This window comes from Struthio camelus, chromosome 10 (assembly GCF_040807025.1).
Source record: "Struthio camelus isolate bStrCam1 chromosome 10, bStrCam1.hap1, whole genome shotgun sequence".
Taxonomy (NCBI): domain Eukaryota; kingdom Metazoa; phylum Chordata; class Aves; order Struthioniformes; family Struthionidae; genus Struthio; species Struthio camelus.
Window position 1 is genome coordinate 24,951,360 of NC_090951.1, and position 7,140 is coordinate 24,958,499.

The 7,140-nt window shown below is 60.0% G+C and overlaps 1 non-coding gene across 1 annotated transcript; it reads right to left on the reverse strand.

Moving 5' to 3' along the window:
- Positions 1-483: 483 nt before the first annotated feature.
- TRNAE-CUC (transfer RNA glutamic acid (anticodon CUC)) lies at positions 484-555 on the reverse strand. The gene has a single exon. It is a non-coding gene; the product is annotated as a tRNA-Glu (tRNA).
- Between the last annotated feature and the right edge of the window lie 6,585 nt (positions 556-7,140).

Consider the following 7,140-nt stretch of genomic DNA (forward strand, 5'->3'; position numbering starts at 1 on the left):
TGCCCATGGGCCCAGGAGCCCATTTCAGCTCCTCCCTGGGCCTTCTGGCCCCGTCTGCACCAGGAAGCATGGGAAGGGTCTCTCATTGGCATGTGCAGAGCAAAGCTTCACTGCAGAGTCGCCTGCTCCTGCCTCTGTGGGACTGGGTAGTGCAGGGATCTTAGGACTGAAAGACAAGGCAGCTCCTGCGGCAGGTGAGTCACGTCCCGCAGACCCAGAGACCTTTTCTCTGTCACCCAGCGCCTCCCAGGAGCCCTAAGGAAAGGGTATTCTGCAAGGGGATTTGGCAGAAGACAGGGCTGCCCTGGAGCTGGCTGCACAGGCAAGCCCAGGATGGCTGTTGTTGCAACAGAGGAAACGCCCTGTTCCTCGTGCCTGCTCAGAGCTCCTGTGCGTCTGATAGGGTCCCCTTCCTTCCACGCTGCCCCCCAGGTGAAAGGCCTCGCTTGCTGTGGCAATAGGGTTAGCCCTAACCCTAAGCCTTTCCCTGGCTGGGAATCGAACCCAGGCCGCGGCAGTGAGAGTGCCGAATCCTGACCACTAGACCACCAGGGAGGAGAGGCCCAGCCTGCCTGTGCACCCACCGGTGGGCACCAGCCCTGCCCTGCAGGGGACCAACCCCTCCAACCACAGCCCCCCACAGCCGGTCAGGAAGACAAATTGCCGTGGCAGCCCGAGCCTTCCCAGGCAACTCTGCAGGCATTCCTCCTTCTTTCTGAGAACGAGGCCCTCAACCAGAGCCTCTGGGCAGCAGGCACCCTGCAGCGGGAAGGCCCAGGGAGTGCAAGGTGGCGGTCGGCGGGGAGGCTGGTCACTGCTGGACACAGGTTTGCACCTGGAAAGTCCCTGAGCAGAAAATCACAGCTGGGCACAAATCACAGCAGCCTGAGACAACAAAACCCGACAGCACGGGCTTCAAACCCACCTCTCCAAGAAACCGGAGCCAAAATCCAGCTCCTTGCACCACTCACCTATACCCACCAGACTGCAACACTCCTGTCCTGGTGCATGGGTTGGGCTGGGGGAAGTCTGGATTGCCTCTCGCCAGGGGACCGATGCCCCTTCCGGCTGTCCTTGCAGCACAGTGCGAAGCGTGAGCACGCTCTTGCTGCAGGTGGCAGCCAGCAGTGGGAGCGGGCTGCTTTCCGAGGGCAGGCAAGCAGGCTGCGAGGGACATAGCAAGGCCAGTGAGGCAGGGACCTCCCTGGCAGGGCACAGGCCCTCAGCACCCGAGCAAGAAGGGAGAGCTGGTTGAGTGTCAGGAACGAGGGCCAGGCACAGAGCAGTGGTTGCCAGCCAAGTCCAAAGTGCTGAGACGGGTCTGAGGCCAAGCTCTGGAGCCCGGTCAGCCAGGGAAGGGCAGGGTCAGCGAGGTGCATGGCGGCCAGGGCCGGGCATGGCTGCAACGTAGCTCAGGCGAGGAGCAGCTCCCTTCTGCTGAGCCACCTCCGCCACCCAGCGCAGCACTCCTGCAGCTGCAACCTCTCGCCAGGACCTCTCCCAGCAGCAGGAGCAGAGCAAGTGGGGAAAGGACCGTCGCTCTTTGTGGAGGTGCGCCCACAGGCTCACACTGCACCCCAGGGTGCGTGGTGGAGGGGACACTTGAGCAGAAAGAGCCAGGGCTGGGCACGGAGCAGTTCCTATCCCCTGTGCTATGCACCTGCCTTCCCCCCTACACCACCCTCTGTCCAGCTGGCTACGCGGGGCCGCTCTTTGCAGAGTTGTCCTTTCCTCATCGCCAGCCCCTGGACATGCCCCGTAACTTCCTTCAGTCCAGTTCTTTGCCATCCCCAAGAACTGAGACTTCTGAAAAGGTGAATCTAGAGTGTGAGTTTGCCTCCCCTCTCCCAGGGAGGCACATGAGGGCTTGCGCTGTTCGGGTGCTGCTCTGCAAGGACACAGACTCGCATTTTCTGACTTCTCCCTGCTAGCCTGCCGTCACCTGACAGCTCTGGCTGCTCCGCAGGAGGGCAGAAGGCAGGAGGGCAGGAGGCAGGAGGGACAAATGGCCCGAGGAGGAAAGGCAATCACATGGGCAGCTGTGATCGTATAGTGGTTAGTACTCTGCGTTGTGGCCGAATCCGAGTCACAGCAATGGTTTTGCAAAGCCCGCCGGGTGAAAAGGAGAGTTGGAAAAGACACGGGAGGCACCCGCAAGGGTAGGCCAGTGGGTTTGTTTCCAAAGATGCCATGGCCTAGGAAGCTCTTCTGTGCTCTCTGTTCCAAACATTCAGTGGGCTCGTGCCTAAAATGATTTCCTGGTTTCTAGTGATCGTGCAGTGTCTTCTGCTGTGGGGCTGCCGTGACAGCTACCCCTGCTTCTGGGAAAGCAGTCAAGCTTCTCCATTCTCCAGGCCAAGCTTGAGAACTGAGAGAGTCTGCCTGGAAAGTGCCCAGCTTTTCACCTTTCCTTTCCCTTGCCCTTGCTCTCCGTGTTGCAGTCAGGGCACTCTCAGCTCCACACACAAACTGCCCTGCAGCCCCAGCCCACCCGCAACTGCCATCCCACGCCATAGAGACCCCCAACACAAGTAGCTCTTCCCTGGGAGAAAGAAGTCGCTTTTTTTTTTTCTTCAGGGGGAGCGTGTGACTTTTCTGAGGTTATGCCACCATGCTGGAAGCCTTAAGTCCTGTTCCGGCCAAGCTGTAAGCTGGCTGTGGGAAAGAAACCCTCTGGATCCTCTGCGGAAGAGAAGAGGTCTGGATCCTCTGCGGAAGAGAAGGGAGGAGAGCCCAGCTCTGCCTCCGGGGCCCCAAACCGAGTGCTATGCGGGCAGAGCCCAGGTCAAGCCTGGAACGGCCCCGAGCGCTTCTGGTGTTCCAAGGTGTCTGTATTGGCAGGTCCCAGGATGTCTGGCTTGAGACAGATGTCACTGCTAGGAAGCTGCACCGCCCAAGGGAAGAGGAGGCAGTGCATGATCAAAAGCCCATGCTCCAGGTGAGGCTTGAACTCACCCTCAGCATCCCTCCGCTTAGCACTGCTGTATAAGTACTGCGCGCTGGCCCATTGCGCCACTGGAGCACGCTTGGAGAGGCGGACTGGAGCCCACGAGCAACCATTGTTGCCTGCGATCACCATGGCTCTTCAGCATTAACCGGGCACCTCAAGTGCTTTCCTCTTTGTCTCGTCCAGCAAGGAGCAGCCATTGCGTGCCAGGCTTGCAACATTCACCAGGGCACGGAGTGCCAGGGCAAAGTGCCCCTCGGCAGGGTTTAGCTGGCTAGAGGCAGGAAAAGGGAGGCCACAGGCGACCCAGGGCTGGGACAGTGCGGTCGCTGCTGTGGCAGCCCTGTGAGGCCATTGAGTGCATCAGAAAGCCCCTGTAGTGAAGGCAGCCGGGGGAGGGGGCGAGGGGAGGCAGAAGAAGGACACCCGACTGCCACAGGGACCGTGAGTAAGGGCAGACCCAGAGCAGCCAAAGCCATGCTGGGCCAATGGGAGTGGAGGCTGGAGAGGGGCTAAGGCAGCCAAGAAGGACACGGAGAGCAGCAGCAGGGAGCACTGGTCCCAAACCACATCTCGTGGGGGAGCCAACGGGCTTCTGGCTTTGCGCTCTGCTCCCGAGGGCATCTGGGCTCTGGCCTAACCCCTGCCTGGCTGTCAGAGTCCAGTAGTCTCTGCAGCAGCATCTTGTAGCTATTCCACACAGGGAGGGTCAAGAGGGACCTCGCGGAGCTCTCAGAGCGAGACGAGACAGAAGGGTCACCGCACCAGAAAAGCCAGCGGGCAGTCCCCCAAAGCAGCAGAACGTCGCCCTTCCAACTCCCCACTGAAAACCAGTTCTTCTCTTTTAAACTGACAAGCACTTTTCTGGAAATCAGGGTCAGCACCACTTCATGAGTTGCATGGCCAGGGAAAGCTGCCAACTAAGCGCACAGGCAGGGCAAAACAGTACTGGCTGAGTACTCAGCTTCTGGACCTCCTTGGCAATTTGTTGGTCCCTGCAGCAGCAAGGCGGTCCAAAGCCTTTGCCTCTTTACTACGCCGAATGTCTGCCAGTGAAGCAGGTGCTTAGTAAGAGGCAGCACTTGCAGGGAGAGTGCAGTGTTTGGAGCATCAGGCGTTACTGGGACAAGGAAGACGACCGAAGAAGAGGCTTCTCCCAGCAACAGACCGAAAGGACACGGCCATCACCCGCTCCTCTGGGAGGATCCACAAAGCCCCTTCCTGTGTTTGATGAAGGGCAGGGAGATGCTGTGTTCCCGGGTCAGAGGAGGCGCATGGACAGGCTTCAAGGAGCCCAGGATTTGAAAAAGGCTGACAGGGCAGTCAAGCAGCTGTGAGCTGCCTGTAGTTTACAAGAAGCTACTAGGTGCTGCTTTGAAAACCTAATTCAAGAAAGCGCTAAAAAAACCAACCGCAGCCATGCGGCAAGAGAGGAGGAAGGTCTAAATGAGGCACGTCCACCTCCAGGCAGCAGGCAGGAGGTGGGTGGTGGGGACACCGTGCGCCCACCAGGACATGAGCACAGCCCTGGGGGGGCCGCCACAAGGAGCAGCCAAGGGCCGACGGAGGCCCAGGGACAAACATGGCCCATCCCAGGTTTGCCTGGCTGGAGAGCACTGCAGCTGCAGAGAAAAGCCAGGCATCTGCACTCCCAGGTTGCCGCACCGCTCTACCCCACAGCAGCTCCTCCTCTGCCCTTAGCCTTTCCCCATACAATCCGGAGAAGGGCTGCAGCTCCTATAGCACCCCTGGGGCTGTGGGCCCATCAGGTGTACGTGTGTCCTGGCCACCATGCTGTGTGAGGGGTGTGTCCGCTGTGCAGTGTCTCTGTGCGTGTGGAGAGCGTGAGCATGTGTGCGGATGCGTGTGCAGTGTCAGGGATGTGTTGGGCTGGTGCATGTGCACTCTGGCGGTGCAGTCCTGGCTGTGCGTGAGGGTCTTGGGGAGTGAGAGGTGTGAGCTCTGAGCGTGTCCTAGGGAGGGTAATGAAGGAAGAAAGGGGCGCGTGTGTGTGCGCGCGCGCTGTCCTTAGAATGAGTGAGGCAGTGGTTTGCTTGCACACCCGCTCTGTGGCACGCGTGTCTCTATGCTGCGGTCTGTGTACGGGCGTTATTCTGTTACGGCGCTACAAAAACTGTGGAGGAGCACATGGGGGGTTTAACAGCTCTTCTGTTCATCTGTCCTGCAGCACTGTCCTTTGTGAGGCACAGGCTGGTTACTCCAGCCGTGAACAAGTACACGCCACTTTTTTTTTCCTTTGGCCCTTGTAGGTGGATTTCAACATCCCCTTTGCTAAGAGCTCCATGGCCGCAATGGAGACAACGCTGACAGCAGCCGAGGGAGCTCCCACGCTGACAGGCCTCCACTTGGCCCTGGAGCTGCAGTGCCTTGGGACTGGTCGCTCTTCAGGCCCAGGCAGGCTTCCGCAGCTAGCAAGATGGCTCAGGACCACGCTTCCAGACTTTCCAGCAATGTTCACATGTCTTCTGCGCAGCCAGCAAGTCCTGGTATCTCTCCCTTTGATCCCGCAGAGCCATCTGCTGCCCAGTGCTAGGGCATTAAAAAGGAACCGTTTGGTTTTAGGCACAGGGAGAAGGGCACGGAAACGCTGCAGGCCTAGGGCAGGGCGGTTCTTCTGGGGTCTGCTTCTGCTGGCATCTCTATGCTTTCTGGAACGGGACAGGGGCCCTAGTGTCCAAGGCAAGGACATGACAAGGTGCCACGTGCCGGTAATCAGCCTGCGGAGGAGTCAGGCGGGGATGGGACTTTGCACCAAGCCGGCCTCGATCCCCACAGGGCAAGGTGTCCGGGTGTGGAGCCTTGGGGAGACAAGGATGGAGCGTGCGGTTTGAAAAGGGAGAGCCAAAACGCTGGAGGAATCCTTTCATCGTCGGCAGCCACAACTTTCTGGTCCCACAGGGAAAGCCCACCGCTGAGTGCCCAACCCCTGCCCCTGGGCTGGAAGGGTGCCTGCTCCCAGGCCACAGCCTGCAAAGCCTGTTGCTCTCCCACGAGGGGTGCCAGGGAAAGACCGGACCCCCTTCCCCTCCCCTCCCCTTGGGTGCTCCTGGGTGTGGAGGGAAGGCCAGTGCAGGGGAAGGGGAAACAGCACCCCCAGCTGGAGAAATTTACCAGAGGAAGTGCTTCTCTTGGGAATTCCGCTGCCGATTCAGCTCTACCCTCTGCTTCCACTCTTCCCGACGCACTTGGTAAGTCTCCAAGAGTTGCAGGGTGTGGCTTGCTCGTACAGAAAGCTGCCTGCAAGAGCAGGGAAAGTTCCCTCTCCCCTTCTGGCTGAGGCCCTCCTGCCTCTCCCCTCGACCAGCCCCTGCACGCACGCTCCCGCTGGTGGTACCCACAGCCTTCAAGTGGCAATGCAGCTTGGGGCTGCCTGGCACCAGGGTCCAGCCCAGGTCATTGCCATGCCAGGAGAAATCAGGGGACGCCATACCCAGCCCCATGGCTCCCAAGATGGGCTTCCTCACACCTCGGACAGGTGCTGCCACTCCAGTTTTCCAGGCCGGGGCTGGGCCTGGCGCGCACTTACTCTTTGCGCAGCCGCGGCAGCCTCTCTGGCTTCCTCTTCTTCTCCTCAGCTCGGGGCAGGAAGGCAGCAGCGCTCTCCTCTTTCCCAAGCCACGGCACTGGTGAGTGTGGCTGAAGCTCGGGCAGCGTTTCCTGATGCCGCCAAGCCTGCATTGGGGCCAGAGGACAAATTTGAGGCTGCTTCTGACCTCCCTCAGGCGCTCTCACCTCTCAGCCCTGGAGAAGCCAGCAACTGCGGGGCCTGTGCGTCCTCCCGCACACTTGCTCTGCTCTGGCCTCAGAAACCCCCATGCCAAGCACTGCCGCAGGCAGGGACCCTGGCCGGGATTCACCACCGTTGCTTGCTGGCTCCATTCTCTCTTGCTGACATCGCTCGTGACAGGGTGAATGAGGGCAAGGAATGACCGTTTTTCAGCGCTGCAACCGTGAAATCAAACGCTCCCGTGGGGTTCCACCAGTCAGACCCCAGCACGGAACCACTGAACGGGGTCGGTTGGAGGGGACCTCTGGAGAACTCTCGTCCAAGGCCCCGCTCCAAGCGGGGCCAGTTAGAGCAGGCTGCCCGGGCCGTGTCCACCTGAGGGTTGAATAACTCCAAGGGTAGAAGTCCCACAGCCTCTCTGGGCCCTGTTCCAAACTTTGACCAC